Consider the following 17,721-nt stretch of genomic DNA (forward strand, 5'->3'; position numbering starts at 1 on the left):
TTGTTATAAGATACAGAAAAGTACACAAGTCTTACATATAGAGGTCAATACTTTTTTAACATGTGCATTCTGTATGTATTCCAGATCAAGCTACAGAAGAGTTCCAACACGCTGAACGCTTCTTTGTGAGTCCTCCCTTTTAGCATTGCCCAAGGGTAACTACAATCCCGATCTCTATCCCAGAGACAAGTGTTTCCTGCTTTTGAACTTCATATAAATGAAATCGTACATTGTATAGTTTTCTGTACCTGGCTTCTTTCCTTTAATGTTAGGTCTATGTGGTGGCATGTATCAGTTGTTCGTTTTTAAAAATTAGTGTGTAGATTTCTATTGTATATTTATATTATAATTGATCTATTCCATTTATGGGCATTGGGTTGCTTCCAGTTTGGGGCTATCACAAATAAAGTTTCTATAAACTTTTTTATGTATGTTTTTGGTAGAAATACTCAGGATTTCTGTTGGCTATATACGCAGGAGTAGATATGTTTAGCTTTAGTAGATATTAAGAAATCCATTTTTAAAATAACTGTCTCAATTTACATTTCTATCAGTAATGTAAGAGAATTCAAGTTGTTCTACACCCTTATAACTATTTGGTATTGTTGTAATTTTTAATTTTGGCCATACTGGTAGCTATACAGTCATATTTCATTGTGGTGTGTGCATGTGTGTATATGTGTGTGTCTTAAGTGAGCATGTATTAAGATTTAACTCATTAATGAGGGAACCAAAAGAATGGTAAAACTTACCATTATAAGAGCATGAGAAGTATCTAGAGTCATTGAAAGAAAGAATGTTAATTTAGATACAAATGTAATTAATGTCCTACAGGTCAATAAAACTATAACTTCCAGGGTTATCTTTTCTATTGGAAATCATTTTTATCTCTACAGGAAAAATATCATTTGCCTTACTCTAGAGAGAATAATTTACATCATTCAATTTTCTAGAAGTAAACAACTATCTGCAGTTCTAAAATATCGTAATAAGTAGCAATTAGTTCATCAAGAATGAGCCTACTTGACAATGAAAAGACTTGCAATTCATTGTTCCTCAGCATCTATATATATAAAAGCCTAAGCAACCGTTACAACCAAACACCAAACGACTGGAACGAGTGGAACAACCAGTCGACCAGTCGCTATGATACACACTGACCACCAGGAGGCAGACACTCAACACAGGAGCTGCCCCCTGGTGGTCAGTGTGCTCCCACAGCCAACCTCCCACGGCTCCTCCCCCCAGCCGGCCAATCTCCTGTGGCCCCTCCCCCTGGCTGGCCAGCCCCCTGATAGGCCTCGATCACTGGCTATGCCAAGGGACCCCCCACCTGTGCACAATTTCGTGCACCATGCCTCTAGCTTGCTAGATAAATTGAAAAGCTGCCAAGTTTCAGTTTGCCTAAAACAGGAGATGGCTTTCTAGCCAATTCAGGCCATAATACAAGCAGCTCAGCTAATTGGCTATTATGACCCAGAATAAGCAGTTCATTGCATTTTTGTGGACAAAGCTAAAAACTAACAATTGCCAACGCACCTTACAAGAAGCAGTAAGGAAAGGTATAGAAGAAAAAAGGAAATTTAAAAAATACATATATGTATATTTATGTAGAATAAATACATGTGCGTATGTTTATTTTTTACATTTTCTTTCTTTTCTATTCCTTTCCTCATCACTTTTTATAGGTTAAAAAGTGTTGGTAATTGTAACTTTTCAACTTTATCAACTTTGATGACACAGAAGGCAAAACCCAGAAAAAGACTCCACAATTATCTTTTTGACATTGGAGATGAGACAGTAGTAGGTAATCACGATTTCCCTCCTCTAATACCCATTCCATGTTCTCTTTGTTTTTATCTTCTGAAATTGTTGAGGACGAGTAACAGGTGATTGACCAGACCTTGCAGTAGCTGTTCTTTAACATTTACCACTGAACATGGAAGTATTGGGAGAAACCCTAGGGAATGTCTTGGGTACCAGATATATTAATCCATGATTGCATTGGAAAGAGCAATTATATTTATTCTTGAAGGTTAGAATCAGTTACTTCAGGCAACCATAGCCCATTCGAGAGGCTTGCACTATAGCATGAGGAACCTAAATTTCTAGATAGCAGTTTCAGTTTCCAATCTGTTTAAGCCATTGGAGTTGGGTCCCTTTTCCTCATAGTGGAACACAATCCCCAGCTTATAAAACAAGTCTGTGTTTGTGTCACATGGTCTATTTAACTTGATCTCCCAGCCTGCAGAATGAGGGAATGGGAGCCATTGTGTTCCCTCTCCCTGGAATGTCCTTCCTCTCTTTTCACTTTGCCGGCTTCCTGTCCTGCAGGTTTCAGCTTAATGCTGTCTCCTCAAAAGGCCTTCCCTCATTATTCCATCTAGAATAAGTCTCCCCACCCCTACATTAATATGTATCACATGACTTTATTTATTCCTCATTTTTCACTATTTTGTTTGTTTACATTATTTTCAATTCTCCTCATCCTCCACTAGATTCAGCAGTACCACAAGCAAGGACCCTCTATCTTGGTCTTTGCTGATTCCTCATGACCTAGAATGGGCACATAATTGGTGTTCATTGTATATGAGTTAAAGCACTGCGATTGAACTAATGATTTTTAAAAAATATATATTTTATTGATTTTTTACAGAGAGGAAGGGAGAGGGATAGGGAGTTAGAAACATCGATGAGAGAGAAACATCGATCAGCTGCCTCTTGCACACTCCCTACTGGGGATGTGCCCGCAACCAAGGTATATGCCCTTGACCGGAATCGAACCTGGGACCCTTGAGTCCGCAGGCTGACGCTCTATCCACTGAGCCAAACTGGTTAGGGCTAACTAATGATTTTTTAAAAGCAAAAGCTATAATCAGATTTTAGTTTTAGAGATATCACTCTGACTATCACATGAGCAATGCATGGGAGGAGGCAACACTTGATAGGAGGCCAAGAAGGAAGTCTGCGACAAGCCTTAATAATAGAACACAGCCAGGGTCTCTGGGCTTGGGAGCTTCCAATCACAAATGGGTGTTCTCTTGGACCATCAAGCCATGAGGCAAGAGGGACAGAACCAAGACTGGACCCAAACGTTTTCTTATAGCACAAATAAACTGTAGGACCTCTGGAATCAACAGAGAAGATGACCCACTCTTAGAACATGTGACCTCTCAGCCTCTTTCCCAGACACAACAGTTTTTCTGAATGTGCTCATGAGCAGCTGTCCATTCAGTAGGAATGACGATTATTATACACAGCTTGAAAGTACAAGCTTCCTCTGACTGAGGCTGACCTGGCTACTGCCAGTCTGAGTTCCCTTGAGCAACAGCAGCAAGAGAGCTGTACACACATCTTGGAGGGGGCAGTGATTTGTCCCCCATGGAGATCCTTATCTCCCTCCTCCCTCCACATCTAGATTTAGGTTTTCTCTCCTACCCGTCATGCTTCTTTCTGTCTTGTCCAGCACCTATGGATTTACTAAATGTCTTATTCACCACCATATTTTACCACACAACACTGTTCTGACGAAAGACCTCTTTTTACAGGGAGTAGAGTAAATATAGCCAGTGTCTACTTGATATCTCTTTTGGGATATCAAGTAGATATACCCCCCCCCCCAAAAAAATATCAGGATGGGTCTGGAACACCCCATTTTTGTTATAAAACATCAGGGTCAGAGCTAGAAGAATGAAGTGGAAGGCAGCAGGGTTCCCTACAGCCAAGCTATTTGAGATTAACTTCAAAACAAAGCTCTGAAGGGAGGAGATGGTATAAAAAAACACACAAAAGATAGCAGTAATACTAAGAAAGGAAAAAATAGGTTATTTTCATTTTTCTTGACATTTAAATGTAGGCAAATGTTGACATTCATGGAGTTTTTCTTTTATTACTATACGTTTCAAAGTATACATATGTATTTGTTTCTATCTTCATAAGCAGGAAAGGGTGAATAAAAACATGTGAGCGAGCCAAACAGTTCTAGAGAAGCAGGAACTGTACCAAGAATAGAAAGGTCTGATCAGCTCTGCTGATTTCACAACAGTCAGGGCGGTGAGGGGCCTGGCAGCCATTAGCTCCAGTAGTTACCCAGGGAGATCAATTACAAAGATAGTTGGAGAGAAGCTTGCAAAAGGATAAACTCACCAAATGTTCTCAGAGGAATGCTACCCAGGCAAACTCGATCTCTCCTTTTCTAGGAGGGGAAAACTACTAATGATAGTAATAAGAGAGTGGTAAATACTTACATTTAAAAAATGCCAGTAGTCAATGTCTATATAACAAAATGGACAGCTAGTGTCACAAAACTTGAAGGCTACAAAATTTGAAGAATGTGTCAAAAACTGAGAGTTTGCCTAAGAGGCAGGGATCTGAGAGTCCCATGATGAAACAAGTGAAAATGATTTTATGAAGAGGCCTCGGCCTATGATCAAAACTTAGATTTGAATTGTCTTGGACTGTGCAACCCAAGAACTTGTGAGTTCTGCTCAAGAACATACAACATCCTTAACAATAGCTTTTGTGCCAGAAAAAAATTTATTCAGGGAATGTTGTCATTTTTTTCAATTGATAATTAATGAAAACTACAAATTCAAATTCATTGAGGTTTTTTTTTAATTCAACTCATAAGCTTCATTACTGTGTTTATAAATCTGAAAACTTTTAACAATCATGTTTAAAGGGGCTTTTATAATTTAATTGAATTATTTTAAATATTTATGAATTTAATATATTCCCTATTTTCTTTGAGCACTTCAACTGTACAATAAACAATTATCAAGAGCTGTAAGGAGCCTGGTATTTTATCCTCCTTGGAAGCTGATAAGTTAGCCTGTAAAAGTTTCTTAGCCCTTAGCAGAAGACAAGAGACTCCTAGGTGAGAGACAAAGGCCTTTAATACTCACAGCAACAGCAGCAGCCAGAGTACCATCATTTTGCAGTGGTTCACTGTTCAATGGGTCTGGTTAAGACCCAAACATAGTGTGATGATTAAATTTAATGTGGTGTCTTGGATGGGATCCAGAACAGAAAACAGGATATTAGGTAAAAACTAAAAAAATTTGAATATAGACTTCAGTTAATAATAATGTATCAATATTGGTTCATTAATTATGACAAGTATACCCTACTAATGTAAGATGTTAATAATAGGTGAAACTAGGTATGGGATATACAGGAAATCTCTGTACTATCTTCAAAAAAATGTTTGGTAAATTTAAAAATATTTTAATATATAGAGTATTTTTTAAGTTGAGTAAATGAAAAATATTGAATAAGTGATAGTACATGGTGTAGTTGAATATTGAAAACATTGGGAAAACTGTAGTCAATGACTGAAATTTGGGAACACTGGTTTTGAGTATAACGAGGAACATCTGAAGTATCTGCTGAGCACGCATTCTTCCCCACCAGTGTGAGGGGAAGCCGTGTGATCCAACCACAGCGATCTCGCCCTGTAGGTTACAATTTCAGATGATCCTTATGCAGCACTAACTAGAAGAGTCTTTCATCACCACCCTGAGAATAAGCAGAGTCTAACCACCAAAAGCAGAGCTGAAACTTCTTTCTCTGGAGGAAACTGGGGTTTCTTGGTGTCTGGGTTCTCAGGGGATTTCTTTGGTGAGAAGTCACTATTAACACCCAGACTCTGGTTTACCACAGGGATGTGGCTCTTTAGAAGCCTGTGTATTTCAGCAGTCCCCTTAGCATACTTGAGCCCTTATCTACACAGACAAGACCCCTCACCGTAGAAGTAGGGAGACGGAATTGCGGACCGTGCCCACTGATGCCCCAACCTCAAAGGCCCCCTACCGTTTGTCTTCCAGCCTGTTCCCAATCATCTAGGGGTTGTAGCACTTGTCCCTTCCTAACTTCAAATCCAAGATTCCAAAGTGAGAGAAGAGAGTGCCAATATTCCTCATCTATACATGAAGGACGACAAGAAAGAGTTGGTGTATATTAGTGGTCTGGGTCTTTATATGAGAATCATCTGGAGGGCTTGTTACAACACAGGTCACTGGACCCACCTCTTGAGTTCCTGTGCAATATAGGGACAATAATTTACATGTGTAATAAGTCCCCAAATACTGCTGATGCTGCTGGTTGGAGAGCCACACTTTGAGAACCACTGGTTTAAAAGACCTCGAGGGCATCTTTCTGTTTTCATATTTATTAAACCCATGTAACTAAGACTCATGTGATGATAAGAATTACCTAGGAATTTGGTTAAATATACAGATAAGCAGGCCCCACCCCAAGGATCAGGCTCCACTGACTCAGAATTAAAAGGAGAGCACTTCAGGTTATTCTCGGGATCAGAGGAGTTTGGAAAACTTTATTATATCAAAACTTAGTGTACAATCAGTACATATGGTCTCAGGTTGAAACAGGACATGGTGGGGAGATCATGGACATTGATGGGTAGCATGAAAGCCCCAGGAGAAATGGGTAAAGCTGGAGGGGGTGCGAAGGGATCATCAGGGTCACAGTCTAGTCTTCTTGACCCTTGCCCACAATGTGCAAAGCACTGCAGAAATCATCTCAATCACTTAGCATGCTTATACATTATCAATACTATCGAGGGAGGGCAGAAGGTCAAAGGGAAATAATAGAAGGTCATCAAATATTTCATTCATTTATTGTTTTGAATGCACTTGGTTTCCCCAAACACATACCAACATATTAGTGGAAAGGCCTTCATTAATTTTTACATCCTATCTTACATGTATAGCATTCAGGGACAAAGCTGGTCTGATGAGTAACTAGAGCATATGGCTTCTAGAGCTTGTAATGGCCAAGGAGACCATATGTCCAGGTTTTCCAGATAATTCACTACTATCCCAGCTTCCTATGCAGTCCTCACCCCCATTCTCTCTCAGAAGTATCCTAGTTTGGATGATAAATTGTATTATGTATGTAAAATAGATAAATTACGTACAGCTTTAATATTTCACATGTCTATGGATATATAATCACAGTTATTTTTGTTTAATATCTTATACATTAAAAGGTATTTCTATAAAGTAAGTTAGAGGTTACTATACCCAGTGTGCAGTTTTGGAAACATAGGCTCAGAGAGGCAAAGTGACCTGACCAATATCACAAAGCTCTTAGAGGCAGAATAGGAACCTCTTCTAAACCATAGCCCAATGGGTTTCTTACAAAATAGTATTATTTGAAGGTTAAGTGGTCCTTCTCTTTAAACTATATTATCCACATGTCCCAGAAAATAAAATTTTGTTATTAAGATGTTCATTCCTTTTAATCTTTTAATATCAGTGATATGAGTCCCTCTTAAAATAAAAATATTCTAAGCCTCTTTCAACTAATACATTAGTGGCGTTAAACAAAGGGGTAGTAGAAAGCTAGGCCTAGTCGAGTAGGTAACGAAGGGCATGCCATAAAATGGTAATGGAAGGAAAGACCAGTGAGTAGGGAGATGGGTCCTCTCAAAGGTTTTTGTTGAGGGGAGTTGTAGGGCGAGGAGGGCATCATAATTCCACCTCTCAGTTTTACTTGTGTGGTCCCCAGCTGTGCTAGCTTGTTCAAAATAAACAGAAACTAATATTAATTCTGGCTGAAAGCAAACTGAAAAATAAAAATTAAAAAAAGGAAGCAAAGTGAGGCTTTAATTTTGGCTTACATTCTCCTCTTAGATAAATTAAGGGGCAAAAGAAATCTCTCCTTATAGAGAAAGATCTCAGCCAGTGATGGAATCCCAAGATGCCCCATTTAGAAGAGCATTTTCAAAATGCTACCATCCAATAAAGAAGTTTATTCAGGCTCAGCCAGCAGAACTCAGTGGTTGAGCATCGACCAGCAGGTCACAGTTCAATTCCTGGGCAGCGCATATGCCCGGGTTGCAGGCTCGATCTCAAGTAGGGAGCATGCAGGAGGCGACTGATCAATGATTCTCTCTCATCATTGATGTTTTTATCTCTCTCTCCCTCTCTCCCTCCCTCTCTGAAATAAAATATATATATTTTAAAAGAAATTTATTCAGAATGAGACTAATAATCTTCCTGGAGGTATTTCTCTCTTTCTTCTCTGAAAGGCAGGATTCTGGGCCATGTCATTGTCCCTCATGGTGACGCCCCTTCTTTTCCACAGCATGGGGTGGGGTTTGCTCCATTAAACAAGAAACTCAAGGAGAAGGCCGTTAGAAAATTGGAAAGAGTGGCAGCTAGAGAGCAGATGCTCCTGCCTTATAAATTAGTAGGAGATTATGCATGGACAGCTGTACCATATAAATGCCCAGTTTTTATACCACACCATGACCCACTGTGTTTATCATATGGTCCAGCATCTGGTCAATTCTGTCCCCAACTTCCATATATCTATTCAAATCAAGCATTGGCTGGGGATTTATTTATGTATACGACTCAATCTCAATCAGAATACCCTCCTGAGGTCTCGACTTGCAGTGTGGCAGAGAAAAACCCAGCAAGTCCTTTGTGTTGCAACTGTAAGTTCCTCATTCCCCTGGAAGATCCTTTTATTTTCACAAGGCATAGGAGGTAAGTAGTGGCCAAATGGGGAATACACACACACACACACACACACACACGCACACCCACACACACACAAAGATATAGATATAGAATTCTCAAAGTCTTTATATACCAAGAGAACCAGATACCTGTACTCTAGAATAAGGTAGATGTAATGTCTTATATGCCTTGGTTAATTAAGATAAAAAGAAAAGAGATTTCCCTGTGTTTTAAAAATCTTGGCCTTAACCTGAGGATGCATACAAGTTTTCTGAGTTTCTTTCCTTTGTAAAGGCATCTTTTCCAAGAAGAAAATCCATTCATTGATTTCTTGCCTTTGGATGTTTTGCTTTAGATGTCTTTATCCGTTTCTTTTCTATGGGGCCCAAGTCATGTGGGCCCTTCTTTGTGGTACAGTCAAAAGGATACTCTGATCTTCCCCTCACCACACACATCAAAACAAATTTTTGATTAATCAAAGAATTAAATTGAAAAACTCAAACCAAAAAGAAACTTAGGAGAAAATCCTTTACCAATTTTTTTTTTTTTTTTATCTCTGGGTGGTAAAAAGTTTTAGATGATAAAAACAATGGAAGTAGTTGTCATAGAAAAAGACAGATTTTACCCCATAACATTTTAAATCTTCAAATTTAGCATAAACTGAATTAAAAACCAAAAAGGCAAGGTGTAATTTTTTTTTTTTTGCAACAGGTAATGAACAGAGTTAATAACCTTAATAGATGAAAGAGCTCTTAGGGATCAACACAAAAAACACCAAAGCAACTGATAAATAGGAAAAAGGCATAAATAAACAGTTCTCAAAAGAGGAAATACAAATCGTCAGTAAATTGTTTTATTGTTCAACTCATTAGTAAAGTTAAAATCTTAAATTAAAACAAAGTACCATTTTATATCATCCTATATAATAAAAGGCTAATATGAAAATTGTCCCCATGGGTGGGAGTTCGACTGACCGAGAGTTAGACGTGCGCTGACCACCAAGGGAACATGGCAGGTGTCAGTGACATGGTGCTGGCAGCAGGCGGCAGTGGAGGTGCTGCTGGCTTCGGTGTGCCCTGATGAGAGTGAGACCATGGTGGGATGGTGGAGCAGGTGAGCGGGCGGTGCCAGGCCAAGGCGGGGGCCCCGATTGCCCCGCCGGTTGCCCCACAGATCTGCCTTGATTGCTGGCCAGGCCTAGGGACCCTGCCTGTGCACAAATTTTGTGCACCGGGCCTCTAGTCAACTATAAAAAGATTAAATTGTAGTACCAACAATGGGATAAGGTTGATAAGTCAGGACAACCAATTTGGCTTTAAAGTATTTGTATCTTTTGAATCAGTAATTGTTTTACTGAGGTCTCTATACTAAGTGTGAAAATTTCAAAACACAAATATAAATTCAGGCACAATGAGATTTGCTGTAGTAATAGCAAAAGAAAGGGTGGAAACAATCTAAATGCTCCATTATAGAGAAATGGTAAAGTATATTAGGATGTGTTCATTAGGCTATTATATTTTCATTAAAGTCATTCTTACAAGAATTTGTAATGCATAAGAAGGTGGAATAAATTCACATTTCTCTTGCCTAATTAATGTGACTCCTTTTCCATACACTAGATTTGCATAAAGTGTTTGGTCTATGTAATGCTATCAAACTGAAGGGATCAGGAAATGCTACCCCAAACCATGCCACTGTGGCAGGAAGATAATTTTGAGCTAACGGCAATTAAGAATTAACAGACAGCCTGGTCGGCATGGGTCAGTGGTTGAGCATCAACCTATGAACCAGGAGTTGCGGGCTCAATCCTCAGTGTGGGGTGGGGAGGAGGCAGCCAATCAATGATTCTCTCTCATCATTAATGTTTCTATCTCTCCCTCTCATCTTCCTCTCTGAAATCAATAAAAATCTATTTTTTTAAAAATGAATCAACAGACTCAGGAAGAGTTCTCTGCCCTCCCTTTATCTGCCCTCCCTTTATCTGCCTACATGCAGGCATAAAAATGCCTTTGTGAAAGTGGTGTAAGTTTTCCTTGCTCTCCTGTACCAGGATAAAGAAAGGCACACTTATCACCACAAACAAGAGTCAGCACCAAAACAAGTGCATAAACAAATGCTACTCAAATAAACTTCCTCTTCCATAAGTTCTCCCATATATTTCCTATTTACTTCCCCACAATTTATAGGCCTTGAAGCCCAAATTCTCTTTCCTTTGTTAAAATGTTATGTAAGCTCCCAAATCTAACTATTCTTTGGAATTTCACTCCTCTGTGAACTCCTGTGCATGTAAAAATATTAATACATTTGTACTCCTTCACTCCTGTTAATCTGTCTTTTGTCAGATAAATTCACAGGCCCCAGACACTGAATATTAGAGGGTAGAGGAAAATTTTTCCTGCTCAATAGTTTCTGGCACATAGAAATTCCTTCATGACTCTTATGTATTATCGTCATTCTCTTTTAATCCTTGAAACAACTCTGTGAAGTTGGCATTGTTTTACTCATCTCATCAAAGAAGGAAGCAAGGCTCAGTGAGGTCAAGCCCCGTGTCTAACTGAACTGCTGTTTAAACGCAGATGGGTCAGGCTCCACAGACCACGTTCTTCCCAACACATTATGATGCCAAGACAAAAAGATTCACCAAGACTCATCATGAAATTAAACAATATTCCACATTAAAAAGTTGTTTTCAGTTGTGTGGAGGGGGGCATTTTGGACTTCAGGGTAGGTATGGTAATTAAGTATGACACTGATTGGTACAAAGGGGGATCCTTTAAGATTTTCAGACTATTCAAAATAAAGCAACAAAAGAAAGTACTATCGTGCTATAGCAATACATGCAAAAAGAGAGTTTTTTTAAAGGGCCAAAATATTTGCAGTAGAATGATATGCCTTTCTCTCTATGACTTCATCCAACTAAAAAAAAACCTTCTGATAGCTGGAGGCAAACATGCCTATAAATTGCAAACCTGAAACTCTAAACCTGGACACTGAAGCATGTCATTGAGTGGAATGCTAGAAATGTGACCCAGCTGTTAACTCCACATGCTACGAACAGGGTGTCTCAAAATCGCTCACCTAGTGACCTATAAACAGCAGTGATGCAAGAAAAAGTAACCATGATGATAAATGCATTCTCTCTATTAGATTTTGTTACCTCCCTTTTCCTTTATTTTTGAGACATCATCCCTTTGACCACACTGCAGACTTATGTTAGTATGCAGCTTATGTCAGTATGGGGCTGCTGCAAGGTGTGTCTCTGCTTGGTACAGAAAGCAGTCATTTAATACTTTAAAGTGATTTGGGAAATATTTAAGAATTAGAAGGAAAGAACCACCATGCAGAGGCATTAAGTTCAAAGATTTGGTTTTTAAAAATGCAAAGGAAGTAAGGGAAATGAGCTGCCTCCTTTTCCCCATGATTTTATCTCATACTAACCTTATTTAGGTACTCTGTGTGCCAGCATGTCAGTAAACATGACACATTTGAAACTGCACACCTTGAATTTGAAGCACATTATTCAATGGCATACTATAAAGGTGATCACAGCTGTTTCTCCACATTCTTCAAAACATAGGTGTGCCAACACGGCCCACCCAGAGGCTTTTAAATATTGATGGTGCAAAAAAACCAAAAAACATTAACTTGGTTTTATGTAATTGGGCACTGTTGAGATTTGGCAAGGCTTCAGATTTTACTGCTAATAAAAGCTACAAATTGAGCCTTCCCTTAACATCAATTTCTTCACCTCACTCCTCCACCAAAACCCCACTTTTCCAACATAATAAACAGTTGAACCCCTGCTAAATAATTAACCACTTATATAAGATGGCTTTCTCATCAACCTAGAATACAGATGATACAAATGTCTTCCAGTATTATGGGGTGGCACACCCATTTTCATCAAACATGTATGAGATCATTCTCTCTGACCTCTTCTCATTCCCAGGCAAAGTAGTGTGGGGGAGGGGGGCAGGGAAGGGGGAGCATGTAATACAAGGAGAAAAAAATTCACCTTTCCAAGTGCTGGGTGCTTTTAAACCCAACATTATACACTTGCCACACAGAAGAGAGAAAGGGAGGGAAGGGGAAAATGGAAGTTCTCCTGTCAAGAAAACTGTCCTGATGAGTGAGATGTCAGGCAGTAAGAGCAGTTGAAGACACCAAGAGCAGTGATTTGGGTTTTATTCTGTTTTGTTGGTTTTTAGTTACTGGCTTTAAATCACAATGAAAGTTTCAAATATAGATGACATTTGACTTTTAAAACTAAACAAATGATCTTTCTAATATCATCTGAAGAGAAAATACTACCTTCTGATACAAGGCTAGTGACCATATGCTATTGTTACGTGATTTACACATAGGAATCTGTGATTAATACTGAAACACATCTACCTGCACATGCAGACACGATCACATGCACATGTACACATGTGTACAAGCATATGCAATGTTTCTGCTGCTCTCTTACCAGGATTTCAGAGGGAGTTCCATTTTTTTAAAAAAAATATATTTTATTGAGTTTTTACAGAGTGGAAGGGAGAGGGATAGAGAGTTAGAAACATCAATGAGAGAGAAACATTGATCAGCTGCCTCCTGCACACCCCCTGCTAGGGATGTGCCCACAATCAAGGTACATGCCCTTGACCGGAATCGAACCTGGGACCCTTCAGTCTGCAGGCCGATGCTCTATCCACTGAGCCAAACCAGTCAGGGCAGGGATTTCCATTTAATCTCATTTGAGGTCTGGTGGGGGTTAGGGAATGAGAGAGGAAGTCACTGGTCCCATGGGAAACTGAGCTTGGGTGCAACCTCTCAAACTAGAAGAAAGAAGCCACCCAGGATCCAGCTAACTCCTCTGAACTGAAGTGCCATCCTGAAGAGCTAAGAAATATGAAATTAAGCTTACTATCATTCTAATGATAGATACGTTTGAGCGTATTTTCCTTGAAAAGTTGTGATCTCAATATGAGGTCTAAATATGGTAACACAAGGGAGTTAACCAAAACATGTTGAGTAAAAATAGCGTCTCTTCAGACACAGTGGTGCCTATTCTATTTTGTAAGCTGCAGACGTACTTTCTTCAAGCTAACCTGTCAATTTATCTGAGTGTATGGAAGGAATACAGCACTCCTGGCTTAGAATAAGGAATTTATGGACTGAAGGTAGCGAAGGGGGCTCAGTTTTTGCCTCTTTGTAGACACACAGCGCACTCCTGACCTCCCGTGGCTGTATTCCAAGGTGCCATCTTCACTTAACACCAGCTTCCTTTGAGGGTCAAAGAGCAACTGCCGGAGAGGTCCCTGAACAAGATGTTCCCTGTGCCCCTGTGTCATCTTCGGGAAGCTGGCGGTCACTGTAGTTGAATGTGGAAGTGCTGAGCTAATAAGCCCAGCTTTGCTCAGCTTGAAAGCCACAGTCCACATCTTTTGAGTTGCCCAAGCCTTCACCCACAGCACAACTTCTGTATTTCGTTTGTTTACATTCATTGAGCACCTATTACATTTGGGTGTTCTGACAGATGTTTAACCTAAATTGTCTCATTTAATCATTGCAGTAATTGTTATCCCCATGTTATAAATGAGATAATTGAAGTTCAAAGAACTTAAAAAGGGATTTTGAAAAAATAATTCACATCTTCTTCCCCATCTTCAAGGTCTGCTAACATCTCCATGAAGGTTTCATAACTGCCTGGCATACAGAAACCACACCCACTCAGAACGTTAGTACTCAGCATATTCTGCTTCGTATTACTTTTAGGTGTTTGGTAAGAGCTTTGGGTGGTGTCTGGATGGGAGGGGTGTGGGTCTGTAAATCCAGAACAGAACATCTTCCAGGGGCTGAATCTGCACATGTAGGAGAGGACAACAGTGATGGCTGAAAGTTGCCAATTGCTCACTGAGTGTTGGGGATGGGACATCTCAAATGCTTTACATGTTCTATTGGTTGAATCTTTATACCAACCCCACAATGTAGGTATGTAGGTATTATTCATATCCCTGTTTCACAGGTGAAACTAAGGCACTGAGCAGTTAATTAAAAGTCATTATGGGTTGCCGAAACCGGTTTGGCTTAGTGGATAGAGCGTCGGCCTGCGGACTGAAAGGTCCCGGGTTCGATTCCGGTCAAGGGCATGTACCTGGGTTGTGCGCACATCCCCAGTAAGAGATGTGCAGGAGGCAGCTGATCGATGTTTCTCTCTCATCGATGTTTCTAACTATCTCTCTCCCTTTCTCTCTGTAAAAAATCAATAAAATATATTTTAAAAAAGTCATTATGGGTTGAATTGTGTCTCCAAAATATTCATATGTTGAAGTCTTAACAACCAATATATCAGAATGTGATCTTATTTGAAAATAGGGTCATTGCTGATGTAATTTGTTAAGATGGGGGTTATACTGCAGGAAGGCGGGCCACTCATCCATTATGAGTGTGTCCCTATAGAAAGAACACGTTGTGAACACACACACACACACACACACACACACACACATTGCATATCATGTAAAGACTGGCGTTATATTGCTATCAAGGAACACCAAAGATTGACAGAAAACCACAAGAAGCTAGGAGAAAGTCATGAAACAGATCCTCTCTCACAGTCCTGTGAACAGATTATTTTAACTCTTCCTTTCCAACTGGATGCTTTTTATTGTTATTGCCTAGTTTCTATGATTAATAAAAGTGGCAAGAGTGAGCATCCTTGTTTTGTTCCTGATCTTAGAGGAAAAGCTTTCACTATTGAGTATATTTGCTATGGGTTTTTTCCTAAATGGCTTTTATTATGGTGAGGTAATTTCCTTCTATTCCTAGTTTGAGTGATTTTATCATTAAAGGCTGTTTTGAATTTTGTCAAATCTTTTCTGCACCCATTGAGATGATCATGTGGGCTTTTTTCTTTATTCTGTTAATGTGGTGAACAGGCATACCTCGTTTTATTGCACTTTACTTCATTACACTTTACATATATTGCATTTTCTACAAATTAAAGGCAAGACCTTACACCAATAAAAAGATTACAATTCACTTTATTATTTTGATACTCACTATGGTGCAGTGGTCTGGAACTGAACCCACAATATCTCCAAGGTATGCCTGTATTACATGGATAGAAATATCCTTGCACTATAGAAATAAAATGCATTTGTTCATGGTGTTCAATCCTTTTTTTTAAAAAAAAAAATATTTTTATTGATTTTTGAGAGGAAGGGAGAGGGAGAGATAGAAAATCAATGATGAGAGAGAATCATTGATCAGCTGCTTCCTGCATGCCCCCTTCTAGGGATGGAACCACAACCCGGTATGTGCCCTGACAGGAAATCCAACAGTGACCTCCTGGATCAAGGGTTGATGCTCAACCACTGAGCCGCACTGACTGGGCAGTGTTTAATCCTTTTACTATGCTGCTAAATTCAACTTGTTAGTATTTTGTTAAGGATTTTTGAATCAATGTTTGTAAGGGATATAAGTCTGTGGTTTTCTTTCTTAAAGTGTCTGTCTTTGGCATCAGAGCAATGCTGGACTCATAGAATGAATTAATAAGCATTCCCTCCTCTTCAATTTTTTTTTTAAATGTTTGAGAAGGACTGATACTCATTCTTTAAATGTTTGGTGGAATTCATCTGAGAATTTTGATTACTGATTCAATCTCCTTACTATTCAGATTTTCTTTTTCTTTGTGATTCAGTCCTGATAGGTTTGTGTGGTGTTTTTTGTTTGTTTGTTTTGTTTTGTTTGTTTGTTTGTTTTTGGAATTTCTTCATTTCATCTAGGTTAGATGACAAAATAATGTTCTTCTTTGTCTCTTTGTACTGATGTAAAGTCTGATATTAGCCTAGCTACCCTGCTGGAGGCAAAGACCAAGAAGTAATTAACATATAAATGTGAGCAGTCTGTCAGAAGGCTGATGGACTTTGATATTCAGCAAGGGCTGAGAATCTGCATTGTATTGCCCTGCTGCTGGCTGAATGGTTGAAGGAAATCCCCTAACCTGATAATCCTTTATTGTTTACAAAACCTTACCATTGATGTCTGTTTGCTTTGCTAAAGGGCAAATGTGTATTCTAGTAAATAAAAAGCTATGGGTCCGGAGATTCAGAGAGCCATTCCACTAGAGAAGGGCCTCCTCCTGGTTCCCCCAATGCCTTCCAAATTTATATTTCTTGTCTAGTATATCCATTTGTGCGTGGCCTCTTCTCCAGATTCTGAATCCTTGCTGCAAAAGGTTGTGGCACTACCCTGCTCTCTTTTGTGACTATTTGTATGGAACATCTTTTCCCATCCTTTCACTTTCAATTTATTTGTGTCTGGATTTAAAGTGAGTCTCTTATAGATAGCATAGTGTTGGACGGTGTGTTTTTATTCATTCTGCCAATCTCTGTATGAAGATTTTAATCTGTTTATTGGAGATTTTAATTTGCATTGAAGTAGCTACTGATAGGAGGAACTTACTTCTGTCACTTCCCTATTTGTGTACTATACACCCTATAATTTTTTTGTCCCTCATTTTTTATATAACTGTCTTATTTCGTCTTTAGTTTATTTTTGGCAGTGAAACACTTTTCTTTCTCATTTCTTCTTGTGTGTATTCTATAACTATTTTGTTTGTAGTTACCATGGAAATTACATTTAACATTTAAAGTTATTATAACATTCTAATTTAAATTTATACCAGTTTAACTTCAATAACATATAAAAACTGTTCCTTTACAGTTCTAGCCCCACCTCTTCTGATTGTTGATGCCACAAAATTACATCTTTATACACTGTGTGTCCAAATATATAAACTAATATTTCTTCTAAATACATTAGTCTCCTAAATATCTTTTAATAGATACTGGATTGTTTCTAGTTTGGAGCTATGACAAATAAATCTGCCATGACCATTTGTCTTTGTATGCACATATGTTTTCATTTCTCTTAGGAGTAGTAGAATGTCTGAGTTTATGGTAAGTATATGTTTAACTTTTAAAGGAACTGCCAAACTATTTTCCATAGTGATGTAACTTTACACATTTCAACCAAGAGTGTGAGAGAGTTCTGGTTGTCCCATATCCTCCTCAGGAATAGCTAACATTGCCATTTTTTCTATTGTAGCCATTCTAATGGATGGTTTCCTTTTCCAACTAATTTAGAACTTATCCAAAAAGAGGGCATTATCTTTTGAGGACCTCACCAACTGGCAGCCTAAATAGAATCTGCAATCAGCAGAGGCTCAAAGAATTTTTTCCCT

The sequence above is a fragment of the Myotis nattereri genome (genome assembly GCF_964212035.1).
Source record: "Myotis nattereri genome assembly, chromosome: 6".
Classification (NCBI taxonomy): Eukaryota; Metazoa; Chordata; class Mammalia; order Chiroptera; family Vespertilionidae; genus Myotis; species Myotis nattereri.